We start from the raw sequence: 14,901 nt of genomic DNA, 5'->3' as shown, positions 1-14,901 counted from the left end.
TATCAAACTACCAAGAAAAGCCAAAACTTAGATATCTTCAAATCCAAAACTAGGGGAATATCAACTGGATCACATAGCCACATCTAAAAGGCGTTTCATGGTAATCATGGACGTTAAAGCAATCAGATGTGGGGAATTTGATTGATGCCATTAGCTCACTATAATTAAAATAAGATTTGTCCCCTTTAAAAACAATAGTAAGTAATCAGATAAAGTGCACTACAACCAATATTACAAAATAAAATACAGGAAAATTTAGAGAAGAAACTCGGACAACAAACCAAGGTGACCGGCACGAACTGCAGGTACAGATTGCGGTGGCGCGCACAGCCACACAGACGCAACGGTCGGCTACCGCGGCGCCTGCAACTTAGTGCCAGCGCGTTCCGCCAGCCGGCGCTAGAGGCGTTCCCGCCAAACATTCAATCAGCCGCGAACTACGTACGCGCACGAGCCTTTTTCCGGCGCGGATGGTCACACTATGATACCACCATCCACCAATCGGGGATCGCCAACGGCCGCCAATCGTCACACGGGCATCAGCGGAGAAAGACTGGAGCCGCCGTGTTAAATAGCCGGAAGAGAGGGAAATAGGCGTCTTTCGACCAGCCGCGGACTGCCGCCCGGAAGATATTTCGCGCAGCCGGAACGTCCAGATGCCACGTCTTCGCTACGCCGGCCATCGACCCCGGACCCTACGTTCCTTTGTCGGGTTCTCTCTCGACGCTTTCCGTCGGATGCCGCGGAAGTAGAAGGGCGCAAATTCAGTTCAGTTGCTAATATTTCAATTCAATAAGGTGGCTTATTCTTTGGCTTGTTATAAAATTATGGTTGGAGAAGAAGTTTTTCGTTTTCGAAGAACGTTTATCTTTTGTAAAATTTATTAGGTGGAGCAAGGCCACCGCCTAAACTTTTTTGTTCGCACATGGGTGTTAATCTGTGGATACGAGTATAACAGATTTTTGGCGACGAGGTAAACACTTAGTCATACTGAAAATGCACAAATACGGAGTCAGTCGACATGACCCAGGCCGTGCTGACCCTGATGCAGAATCTCTGAGCCACCAATGAGAGGCTGGTACACGAAATGCCGAGGTTGCTACACGGCAGCGGACGGACAACAACTTCCTCATCGGCTGGCCCAATACTGCCTCCTTTTCCAGCTTTCGACCGTCAGGTAGAAGCTTGGAGCTGCTATATAGCCCGGTTGGAGCAAAACTTTGCAGCATATGGAGTATCAGGTGAAACGCGCTTTTCTATTGGCTTACACACAGGCCCTGCTCTCTATCAACTTATATCTCAACTCCACCCAGATGAGGATCCACCCAATTTGAGATACGGGCAGATAAAAAACAGTTTAGCAGAGTACTTCGACGCGCAAATCCATGCAGCAGCAGCTCGTCACAAGTGTAGCTGCCATAAGCGTCAGCACGAAACTTGCAGAGAATGGATAGCCCGGTTGCAAGGATTATCACGGTACTGCAAGTTTGATTCTGGTTCACGCACCAGATGAGTATTTAAGGCATGATTTACTTAAACTTTGGTAGGCACGTTTCTAAGCTTGGGTGCCTATCATCCACGCCTTTAAGCAATAGCAGCGCTCGGTTGGGGCCACACAGGAACCGGCATTGGTTTTTTTCAGCACATCGGTTCCTCCGCAACGAAGTAACAGGGTCACAACGACTAATGTTAGGCGCAGACCACAATTAGAACGGCGCAGACAGCCTCTCCCGTTCTGCAAGTATTGCTTTATCCAGCACAATACACAAGACTGCAGGTTCCGCAGAGTTCGATGTACAGCATGCGGACGTACGGGTCACAAGGCAGAAGTCTGTCGTTCACTCGTCTGGCATGGGTTCGGAACCACAGGACGTCGCAATAGTCAACGCACTGATGCCACCCTCGTCTCACAAGGTGTTCGTAACGGTCAAAGTCCACGGTCAGGACATCAAGCTGCAAACCGACACAGGGCCGGCAGTAACAATCATCAATGAACCGACGTACGTAAAATTAGGCTCCCCTGCTGTCAGCCTATTTACGACTACGCTCAAGAGCTTCACTAACGATACCATTCCGGTCAATGGCGCTTTCACAACGCTGATCAGCTACGGCCGTCAGACAGTCACAGGCCGCATTCTGGTGGTTCCCAGCTCAACTGCCACGAACATTCTTGGTCTGGACATCTTTCACGCCCTCTGAATGCAAATTCACGACGCGGAGCCGGCAATTAATGTCGTCCCACACGAAGAACTGACGAAAAACAGAAGGAAACTTCTCCTGAAAGTGCGCCGACTCCCAACAGCCCGGGTACGAAATTTTCAAGCAAGCATTGCACTTATACCCCAGGCGGTTCCGAAATTCTGCAAAAGCCGCCCAGACCATACGCACTCCGTGAAAAACTAAAACTGGGACTACAGAGACTACAGGATGAAGGAATCGTATCTCCCATAGCAAGCAGTAGATGGGCATCGCCAAGCGTCACAATAGAGAAACCGAATGAGGCGATCAGAATCTGCGGTGACTTAAAACGCACCATCTACGCACAAACAGTCACCGAATCCTACCCTATTCCAACGCGCGAAGAAATTGTCACTCGACTCGTTGGAGGAAAAATCTTGGCGAAAATAGAATTAAGACACTTACCTGCAGCTGCCGATCGGCAAAGAGACACAAGAAAAACTAGTAATCAACACGCCCTTTGGGTTGTTTCGAAATAATCGCCTCCCATTCGGAATCTCTAGTGCTCCGGCGATTTTCCAGCGGTTCATCGAACAACTGATCCACCACATCCCGGGCACGGCAAATTATTTGGACGACATCATTGTCACAGGCCGGAACACAACGGAGCTCATACGGACCCTTTCGGAAGTATTTGCGGTATTTTAAGAGGCAAATCTCAAATATAACGTGGAGAAGATCGTTTTTGGGGTGCCACAAGTGGAATACTTAGGTCACATAGTTAGTGCTTCAGACATACAACCCAATCCGGCGTACATAGAGGATCTCCAGAAACTGGCGCCACCCACGGATACCACACAGCTTAAATCAGTTTTGGGGAAAATTAATTATTACAGGCGGTATATTCTCCACACCGCTGCAATAGCGGAACCACTACACCACCTTCTCCGCAAACGGGTCAAATGACACTGGTCATCCATGTGTGACAATGCTTTCCAGGCTTTGAAGAAGGCACTATTGAAAACTATATGTCTTTGTCCATACGATCCGACAGACCACCTGGTACGAGCAGCAGACGCCTCCGATTATGGGGTCGGAGTAGTTCTTTCCCATGTGAGACAAACGCTATGGGTCTTTCCAGACCACTGATCAAAGTCTCTCAGAACAGTTCAACGCAATTACAGCCAAACAGAGAAAGAAGTTTGGCTATAGCATTCGGAGTGAAAAAGTTCCACGAATACCTGTATGGACGACATTTTGTGTTGCAGACGGACCACAAGCCTCTGGTACCACTGTTCCGAACGTCGGCCGACATACCCCCCAGGACGGCTCGCCGAATTCAGTGATGGTCCCTATTGCTGGCAGATTATAACTAAGACACACAGTACCTCTCATCATCACGGCACGGAGCTCCGACAGGCACTGGTGCAAGAATGGACGGCTATACCCCAGCAGCTGCTCGACCACCTGATCCACAGTAGGACAACCCGTTGTGTGCGGGGTACATGCGCAGGAAACAGTGGCGTTTTGTAGCACATGTGTTTCGAGACCATTTTCTCAACTTCTCACCAATACTGTGGACTTACAGTTCTGTGTCGTATTTGTTCCCTATGTTCGTATGCTATTAGCACTTGTTTTGAGTACTGCCACATTATGTGAAAACTGGAGAATGGTAGGTTTAGTATTTGAAACCGGTTCATAGCTGAGAGGCTACGTGTGGCATGTGCCGGAAATGGTAGTTCATGGTGTTTGTTTCCTCTCCTGAAACCTTGAAGCTGGGTTGCGTTTTGTGACTTGAATGGCTCCGTATCTGCTTTTGTCACAGAGCTTATACATTTGTAACACACGGATATTGGAAGTGGAGTTCTGTCAGATCTTTATCTTCGACGCGGTATGAGAGGTACATCAGCTGCAGTTGTGACTAGACTCGACTTGGATGACACTGATGAAATGCAGACTGCTGCCAAAGGATTACTGTCTGAGGACTAAGAACTGCTACGTTAATAGTAGCTTACTGGACTACTTTCCAGAGAATATTGTGGCATTCATTGGGTGAGCGTTGTGATACACTGATTTTGGCAACCGAATACTATGGTAGATTGCCAGTACCTGTGGGAACTACTATGTGAATGACACTCGTGGAGAGTAACCAGTGAAATTTAAACATGATATATGGCGTGTTTCTACGGTCTCCTGCAACACCGCCAACCCGCAAAATGCCACCGCTATGCGGGTCATCGCTCCAGCTCCGTAGGTGCACCAGCCAAAGTCAGCCGAATTTCGCCCGATCTGCAAGAAGCAAGCTACTTCAGAGGTCGCGTGTAAGAACAGTAGAGGCCGCCCCATCTACGGACCTTTTGCTGCATCCGCCACGCCTTTCCTCCGCCAATTCGAGCCCACATTGCTAGACCAGTAGCTATCTGGTAGCTACCCGCCACATGGGTACAGCTGTCCTCGCCAGCAGAGTAACGAGGTCGCCAGCACCACGCCACCAACTGGACTCGACGCAGCTCTTGCCACCAGCGACGACTGCGCATCATAACCTGCAGCTCCGGTTGGAACTCCTGGAACCACTCGTGAGATGCCTACCACTGATGTCTAAGGAGACAGTCTGTCTCGTCTGCAGAGAACTTTCCAGAAGACGATGATGATGACGTTGGTTTGTGGGGCGCTTAACATAGTGGTCATCAGCGGCAGTACAAGTTCCAGATCTTTTCAATTCCAGTCTCGGCACTTCCAGAATGATGATGAAATGATAAGGGCTACAGAAACACCCAGTCCCCGAGCGGAGAAAATCCCTGACCCGCCCGGGAATCGAGCCAGGGACATTGTGATCCAGAGGCAGCAATGCTAACCACTAGACCACGTGCTGTGAACTTTCCAGAAGATAGTCTCACACACAGGTTTACTTGTGTTTTTTTTCCATGAACTTTAAATTGTCAAAGAAGTCATTCCTTCATTTTCAATAAGCAGTTTTTTTGTATTTATTTTGAACTGATAACCGATCGCAAAACTTATATTTGTCAACATAAAAATCAGTTTATTGCCACAATCAGTTTGAGTATAATCAACATACTTACTGTGGAAGTGACCCAATCTGGGACACTTTAATATGCTCCTGCACAACGGATTTAGTGTAACAGCCGGTTTTAGGTGAAGGGTAGTGCCTGAAGACACAGGCAGGTATGCTTAAGTGATATTACTACAGACAGGGATAGCATCCATGTGCTGTGACCATTGACGTCATCATCTTGCTGGAAAGACCCATTTCGAGCGTATCCAAGATGGCGACCCATTATTTACCACAACACATGCGAAATTACAAATAAAACCCGGTCCCCAACATTCACAAAACCTAATAAAACTAGTAAAACAAATGCGGGAAACACCTATTAGTACGCAACATCTGGAAAGACCACTCAAAACTGCCAAAAACTAAAACCTCACAACACCATAAAAACTAATCGATCTGCACAAGAACATTGCGTAAGTGGATCAAAGTAAATTAATTAGATCTATCTCTTGCTGTGATTTATGTTTCTTAATTAGATCATGGGAGGAGGAAAGTGGATCAATGTTTATTAAAAATAGAACAGCACCTTTGATCCTTGGACCAGGATATCAATAAAGCCCTCCCCCCCCCCCTCCCTCTCATCTACAGGAGCCGATATTCCCATATCCAGTTGACGTGATTAACTCAGTTCGGTACCAGGATCCCAATAACCCTTCCCCCAAAATAACAACAGGTGGTATCCCAAACACCAACAAACTTAAAATACTGAAAGGAACAGTAAACAAAAATCCCACACTTAAAATCAATAAAATATACATAAAAAACCCAAAAGTTATTACACTTAGAATAAAAGAATGAACTCGTGCCTACACCTAGACTGATTCCCCATATCTCCCTCTCCCTCTCCCTCTCCCTCTCCCTCTCCCTCTCCCTCTCCCCCTCTCCCCCTCTCCCCCCTCTCCCCCTCTCCCCCTCTCCCCCTCTCCCCCCTCTCCCCCCTCTCCCCCCTCTCCCCCCTCTCCCCCCCTCTCCCTCCCACTCTCTCCCACTCTCCCACTCTCTCTCCCACTCTCCCACTCTCTCTCCCACTCTCTCCCACTCTCCCACTCTCTCTCCCACTCTCCCACTCTCTCTCCCACTCTCCCACTCTCTCTCCCACTCTCCCACTCTCTCTCCCACTCTCCCACTCTCTCTCCCACTCTCCCACTCTCTCTCCCACTCTCTCTCTCCCTCCTGTCCCCCCCCTCCCCCTCACTCGCACTCTCACACACTCTCTCTCACTCTCCCACCCTCCCACTCTCTCTCTCCCTCCTGTCCCCCCCTCCCCCTCACTCGCACTCTCACACACTCTCTCTCACTCTCACACTCTCCCACTCTCTCTCTCCCTCCTGTCCCCCCCCTCCCCCTCACTCGCACTCTCACACTCCCACAAATACACACGTATACAGACGCATTGTGTTGTATGGAACTGGGGATCTAGAAACGACGGAGAGGCTCCGTCCCCGCCGAGCCCTCACTGGTACACAACCCCACAACAGGCTACAGCAGTCCACTCACCCCACCGCCGCCCCACACCGAACCTAGGGTCATTGTGCGGTTTGTCCCACAGTGGACCCCCCCCCCCCCCCCAGGAACGTCTCACACCAGACGAGTGTAACCCCAATGTTTGTGTGGGAGAGTAATGATGGTGTACGCGTGTTTGGAGACAGTGTTTGCGCAGCGATCGCCGACACAGTGTAACTGAATCGGAATAAGAGGAACCAGCCCACATTCGCCGAGGCAGATGGAAAACCGCCTTAAAAACCATCCACAGACTGGCCGGCACACCAGACCTCGATACTAATCTGCCGGGAGGATTCGTGCAAGGGACCGGCACGCCTTCCCGCCCGGAAAGCAGTGCATACAGACCCATAAAACCACAAACAAACAAACAAAAATACACACACTACCTCACGCAACACCACAACCACCCCCCTTCCCCAACAAACCACACCCCTATATCCACATGAAGAAACACCACACCCCATAAAAATAGCCATCAGGTACACTTCCACTCCAACAGTACTCAAGACGAAACTCTGATTCGAATTGGGCCTTTTCCCACGCCCTATAACAGATCTATTGGCTCACCCAGTATTCCTCAGTCGTATGTTCATTTCTCTGTCGAATAATTCTAAAACTCAGTACCATGGTTACCTGTCAACTGACACCAGCCCCTAGACCGCAGCCCCCTACATGAAGACAAATGACAGGAGAACCTTTTCAATATGTTGCTCTATCAACACTACCGAAACCTGTTTTGTACGCCTCTTCACCACAAACCCACTCTGTACGCCTCTCCACCACCCGAGACGACTGCCGCCACACAGCTGAGTGCAGCCAGTGACGAGTAGCTGTGTCTGTGTGCACAGTGTAATTGCGGTTTTGTAGCGCTTCCTGTCTTGCCATTAGAGTACAAGTTTGTAATGCACACTGTGGTGAGTGAAAGGTTGACTGGCAGTATTGTCATCATATATTGTGAATAAAGGTAAGTAGACGAGACCTGCGTAAATGTAGGGCGTAGGTAGTCACAAATGAGTGCAAATATGAAGTGAAACTTGTCTCTCATCACCTACTTATATCCTCAGACATCTTTACGTCAGAGAGTGACGTTGCGAAAACAATGTGTAATGGTTCACGATTTTGCGCCTGGTATAGGGGCCATGCTAATCTTCTCTGTATCCTTTGAATTTTAGTATACGTACCGCCGAAGCAAGTACATTCCAAGGACACTAAGAAGCTGCATCTGTCGTTATCATATCGCTTCAAACATGTCTCGACTCGGGCTTTGTTTTGCTGTGCCGTGACAAAGGGCACAACACTTACCAAGCGCTAATCTGTCAATCAACTACTGTGAAATATAATTGTTAATAAGTGGTGACGCTAAACTTAGATTGTAGTGCAGCATACTCTCAGCATCCGCCCAGAGCAGCTGCAGTTTCACAGAGCTGCCAATGGGTGGCAGCACCAACGTTGGCGTAGTGCTCACATCTGCACCTTAGTGTCATAGGCATGCCTACGAAACACACTTCTCCAGTATGTGAAATGAATGAACCTGTTTGTGGCTGGTGTCAGATTTTGAACACTTTCTAAACTGTTGAATAATTTTGCAGAGCCGTCAGTAACGCTAACACAAGTTTCATTAATATTGCAATGGTACTTTGTAAACGATACTGCACGATTCAGTCTTTGAGCGGAGAATGTGTGGTGTTCTATGTAGGGCACTTTTTATCTGATACTCAAGAATTTACATGTGGTGTACTTGATGTAACTCCACCAGAATAGAAGACAATCTTAATTGCGAGAATATACATAATCGCCTCATAAACGATCAAGCAGAGCATTCGTATTGTACACTTTGCAAAACCATCCATGCCTGATATGGAACTACACTGGTGTGTTTCAGAGTGGACATTGCGCCACTTTCTGTACAGTAGCCAGTGTTAGAGATGTGACTGATCCATGGGTACACAGGACAGCTTTACTTGACATTAGTGTTATACTGCGATGTAGATGTATGAATGAATGATCACGAGAAAAACCGTATTCAGGGACTGTATGAATAGAGGAAGCAGGTTAGCTTGTGTGTTGGTAACTGTAGTTGTTTGCCAGTGATATGCTGATCAGTTGTCACACAGCTAGGGAGATACTGTAGTGCAAAACTAGAACAGATATTTATTAACCGCTTTCAAATTCTAAACCTGAATGCTCACTGCTGCCATGTGGAAGAAATCGTAGTTCGTGATGTTTGTTCCCTTTCCTGACACTTTGAAGCTGGGTAGCGTCTTGGGAGTTGAATGGCTCCCTATGTGCTTTTGTGGCAGAGCTTATGCGTATGTAACATGAATATTTCACGGTAACTTTGGTCAAACCTTTCTCTTCGACACGTTATGGGATCAGCTGAAATTGTGACTAGACTCGACTTGTGTGAAAATTACGGAATGTAAAGTGCTGCCAAAGGATTACAGTCCGAGAATTAAGTACTACTATGTCAATATTAGCATACTGGACTGCTTTCTAGACAGTGTTGTGGCATTCACTGGAGGGTGTTGTGACAAATTGATTTTGGTAACTATATATAACGGTGGATTACCAGTATCTGTGGGGAACTACAATGTGAATCACACTCGTGGAGAATAACCAGTGAAATTTTGACATGACATATTCCAGAATCACACACTGGCTGTAATAATTGGCCAGTTTTAGAAGCTGCAGTTATCTTGTGTAAAGTCAATGTAATATTTTCAAATGATGTGTGTCGGTGCAGATGTGTGTTTTGTAACGAGATAGAGCTGATGCAAATCAACTTGATTGTAGGGGTAGGCGATGTGACAGCTGATTGCGTTTTGTTTCATGCTGCAAAAACAAATATCAGTATCACAAACGAAGGTCATATCCAACCATCTCAAAACCTTAGAATACTAATAAGAAAAAAAGTTAAAAACGATTCCACGTCAAGCCCAATCGATGGAAGGAAAGAGAGCTAAGAACAAGAACTTTCTTTTGGTGAAAGGTCCACATAATACGCCATAGAGACAAGGGAGGTGCTGAACTAAAGATTAAATGTCCTTCAGCGTAACGCTACGACGAATAAAAAATAAAACGCAGTCGACAGCCCGGGCGTCTTCGCTAAAACGGCCGATAACTCAGATGGCAAACATACGGTAGAACGTAAGTGCTTAGAAAAGGACATTCGTCCTCATTTCCTGACCGAAGTGGTGGGGGAGCACCACTTAACAAATAGCGATACCTCAAAAGACAGAGCCTGATACGCAACCCAGCTAAAATGATTCCTCACGAAGAGGGTACCGAGAGGAGGTCGCCCAAGCCGCTGGGAGAGGCTTAATTCCCCGAAGCTGGTTCCCGTGAAGTGGAGACCAGCTGTGATGCCGCAGGGACACCACCTGCTCGCAGATGGCAACACGGAGACCGTCACAACGAATGGAAGAACCTGCGGGCCCAGGCAGGAGGACTGCATCCATGGCAGCAGCGTCAGCAGGCTCGACGTGACCAGGAACCCACATAAACATCACAGTGGCCCCATCTAGAGTGAGCAACTAGAGGCTTTCTTGGACCTGCTGCGCTAAGGGATGGACTGTGTACAGCACACACAGGCTGAGGAGATGACACAATTAAAAGCCTGTGTCACCGGATGCACTGCATGGCCCGATTCGGGGCGCTGCTGTGAATGCTGAGGAGTGTTCCAGAATCGTCGGTGGCCATTACGAAGCCACACCCGACACCATGGTCTGTCCGAGAGACATCAGTGTACACAATGTTCTGTGCGATAGTCGAGGAACTTGCAGCGAATCCAGAGTGGTTTCCTTAGAAAGCGAATGAAGTTGAACACGAGACGCCATACGATACAAAGGTGGTTACGGGATCACACCCATCGAGAACGTGGGAGAGAGCGTGAAGTTAATCTGCCGGAGCACTAGCCGAAAGTTAACTTCAGGAGGTAAGAGAAGTGGGATGCTCCCCATACCAGCAGTCGAAGGAGTCATCGAAGGAGGCGGCATAGAAAGGGTGGACGGACATGGTAGACAAAGAGCATCTGTATCTGCTGAGTAGCAGATCACGCCGGTATGACAGCAGTAGTTTGCCAGCTTCTGCACAGAGAAACTCAACTGGGCTAGTGTAAAAGATGCCATTGATCAAACGGATTCCATGATGGTCGATTGTATTTAGGCGGCGTAAGTTGAATTGATGTGCAGATGCATAAACAGCCATAATCTGGTTTCGAACGGACAAAGGGATCGGCACAAATCGAGTAGGGTCGTCCGATCCGCTCCCCAGGAAGTAGTGCTGAGGACACCTAGGACACTGAGGGGCAGCAAGCATCCAGGTAAGACGTGTCGGAGGACCAGGAAAGTTTTCTATCACGTATGAGCCCCAGGAATTTGGTAGTTTCAGCGAATGGAAGAGAAACTGGCTCAAGATGTGAAGACGGTGGAAGAAACGCGTTGCGCCGCCAGATATTCGTACAAACGGGTTTGTCAGTGGAAAAGCGAAAGCCATTGTCGATGCTCCACGATCGAAACACCGCTGAAGACGCCGCTCAAGGAGGCAGGTGGGTGGAGAACTGCAACAGACCGCAAAGTCGTTGACGAAAATGGAGCCAGGAATGCTGGGCGGGAGACAGGCCATGCTAGGGTCTGTGGCTGTAGTGAAGAGGACGACGTTCAGGAGGAGCCCTGACGTACTGCTTTTTCCTGGATAAACGTACCCGACAGGGCAGAACCCACACGGACCTTGAGAACTCTATCTTTTAAAAATTCCCAAAGAAAATGGGGCAGGCGACCTCGGAGGTCCCATGTGTATAAAGTAAGGAGGTACCAGTCCTCCGTAAAGTGTCGTGGGCTTTCTCCAAATAAAAAATTAAAAAAAAAAAAACCTCAGCCAGTCTGGTATTTCCACAGAAAATCAGTCATAACATAGGTTGACAACTTGATGAGATCCTCACCTGCAGAACGGCGCGCTCGAAATCCACATTTTGCAGTTGTTAGTAAATTGCGAGGCTCCAGCCACCACACCAACCGGGCATGAAGTATACGTTCCATCACCTTGGAAAAACAGCTGGTGAGAAAAATTGGGTGGTATCTAGAAGCGGGGTGTTTCTCCTTACTGAAGTAATATCTGGCGTTCACCAAGGAAGTGTTATAGGCCCTCTATTGTTCCTGTTCTATATTAACGACATAGGAGACAATCTGAGTAGCCGCCACAGATTGTTTGCAGATGATGCTGTCATTTACCGTCTTGTAAAGTCATCAGATGATCAAAACGACTTGCTAAATGTTTAAAATACGATACCTATATGGTGCGATAAGTGGCAAATGACCCTGAATAAGCAAAAGTGTGAAGTTATCCACATGAGTACTAAAAGAAATCAGCTAAATTTCGAATACGCGATAAGTCACACAAATCTGAAGGCTGTAATCCCTCAGTATTTAGTTGAATTTACAGTTACAAATAACCTAAATTGGAACAATCACATAAATAATATTATGGGTAGGCCAAACCAAAGACTGCGATTCATTGGCAGAACACTTAGAAGGTGCAACAGGTCTACTAAAGAGACTGCTTACACTACGCTTGTCCGCCCTATTCTGGAGTATTACTGTGCGGTGTGGGATCCGCATCAGGTGGGACTGACGGATGAAATCGAGAAAGTACAAAGAAGGGCAGTTCTTTTTGTATTATCTCGAAATAGATGAGATAGTGCCGCAGATATGATAAGTGAATTGGAGTGGCAATCATTAAAACAAAGGCGTTTTTCGTTGTGACGGGGTCTTCTCATGAAATTGCAATCACCAGTTTTCTCCTCCGATTGCGAAAACATTCTGTTGGCACCCACCTTCATACGGAGAAATGATCATCACGATAAAATAAGAAAAATCAGGGCTCGCACAGGAAATTTTAAGTGCTCGTTTTTCCCGTGTGCCGTTCGAAAGTAGAACGTTAGAGAGACAGCTTGAGGCTGGTTCATTGAATCCTCCGGCAGGCACTTTATTCTGAATAGCAGAGTAACCAAGTAGATGTAGTTATAGGTGTACTAATAACGGAGTGCTTTCAAATAAATGCACGTATATAAAGGAACTACGTACAAATGACTAGCTTTACAAGATACGAGTCTTTACTGATAACTGAGTAAGCGCTTTCAATAGAAGTGACTCAAATTTTCCAGCAATACACAAGGTACGTCGATTTGATGGCAACCAAAATACAGTGAAAATCTCATACAGACTACACATAAACTTCTGGATACCGTCCCCCAAAAAAATATACACACCTTCTTAATAGTAATCCAACCAACGGATTTTTAAAAGGAAATTGTGTAACTGCGTGGGGACCAGCAGCTACTCTCTGCCGGCTGGTCGTACTTCAACAAGACTTACATGAGGACAACCAAGCAACAAGTACACTCGCTGCAACGCAAATCGTTCAACGAAACGAAGGCACCAAAATCACTTACACCTTCGATGGAGAGCGTTGTTCGAGATGGTCTCCAGGGATGGGTCTCTCCGAGAAAACAGGCACCAAAGGAATGCGACGAACAGCGCCCGGAGTTGACATCAGGCAGGTCCGCCACAAACTCGGGACGCCTTACGAGGTAGACCCGCCGTCCCGCTGCTGGCCGAGCGCGCATGTTTCCCTCTTTCGTCCGCGCAAGCACGTCCTTGCTCCTCGACGCGAGTCCAATACCACCTGCCACGAGCGTGAGAAACACCCGCGAGATCACAACAGAACCGAAGATCCTAGTGCAGCCAGGTAATCGATAATGTGGCGCCAAAGAGCTGGTGTGCGATAAAAGGCGCACCACGTCTCAGAAGACTCACTGCTGCAGGGTGCAGAGTCATCGGCATTCTCTCTGGGTCGGCCTGCGGATTCCAGGACAGAAAAACTTTTGGTGGTGCGCACCGGCGAAACAGCGTCGCCCGGCCGACCTCTATCTCGCGCCGACACCTTTGAAGACGATCTTAGAGTCGGCGAAGGGAAGACCGTTGTTTGATTTTTTTAGAGCCTTTGCGATACGTAGATGAATCGGTTTTGTGGCTGGAAGGAGGTAAGAAGTCTTTGCGGGAATGTTCCTTTTGTTCTTTCTGGCGTGCTGGTTATGAGGCGTGCGTTTTCACTGCCGTGGGCGAAGTTTTGGTGACTTGGTGCACAGCTGGAAGAGAAGGAGACTGGGACGCTACCGCGACACTGGGCGACTTGGTAACCGCACTGCTGAATTTGAGGTCGCAAGGCCGCATGGGATATCCTTCATGCAACGAGGTGTAGCAAGAACATTACCGTAAGTGTTAGATGCTAAAACACAGGGCTTTCGAGTTGCCAACATCTTGCATGTCAGAGGGTATACTACTTTTTCCTCCACCCATATCTCCTGGGTTGACCGCTCATCGAGATATATGTGAAATTCTCGGGATGAGGCGACACGGTCTCTGTTATCATTGATGCAGTAGGGAGAAGGAGGCGAGCAACTGCTTTCGTGTGTATCCCTACCACAAGTAACACATTAGGCTGTGTTTTTACAGGAAATTCGTGCTTGTTTGTAACGTTGACATTGGTAGCAAAGCATCGGGTTTGGAATGTACTGTCTGATTGAAGATCGAAGTAGGCTATAAGGTCATTACAATGGAAGCAATACTCGACCAAAAGTGAGAAAAGGGGATGCACATTGGAACCAAGGTGGCATCAATCTTTTTCTTTACTCGATGCACTGCAGTGAAGTCCTGATCAGAGACGTAAGTTAGATTTCTCCCTCGGTCAGATCATCAAGCAGCGAGGTGTATATAGCACCATACGAAGAATTCAGTGTTCGATGGGCATCAACATAAACAGGATAGACATGGAGGAGAGAATCTATGAACAGTTGTTGAGCTTGAAAATCACTATTGGTTTCCAAAAGCAAAGTACCATTATGCAGACGAAACCAGGATTTCACAGGGCCAGCAATGCCATCAAAACTTTTCTGAATAATAAATGGATTAACTACAGGGAAGGACTGCGTCAATGCTTTAGAAAATGTGGGTTGATTCATAGACGATCTGGAGGGTAGACCAGCTGCACAGTACAAGCGATTTTCTGCATGCATTCCTCTAAAAACGCTTATGGGCTACTTTTAGGACATGAGGCCGATTATTATAAATGCTAAACAGGAACACATTCTG

The 14,901-nt window shown here is 47.5% G+C and overlaps 1 pseudogene; it reads right to left on the bottom strand.

Annotated features, from left to right (window-relative positions):
• Nucleotides 1-7,849: 7,849 nt before the first annotated feature.
• LOC126205489 (U6 spliceosomal RNA) lies at nt 7,850-7,950 on the bottom strand (annotated as a pseudogene).
• Nucleotides 7,951-14,901: the final 6,951 nt, after the last annotated feature.

This window comes from Schistocerca nitens, chromosome 1 (assembly GCF_023898315.1).
Source record: "Schistocerca nitens isolate TAMUIC-IGC-003100 chromosome 1, iqSchNite1.1, whole genome shotgun sequence".
In the NCBI taxonomy this organism is placed as follows: Eukaryota; Metazoa; Arthropoda; class Insecta; order Orthoptera; family Acrididae; genus Schistocerca; species Schistocerca nitens.
Note: the sequence above shows the minus strand (reverse complement) of the source record. Positions and strands in the feature narration are given on the sequence as shown.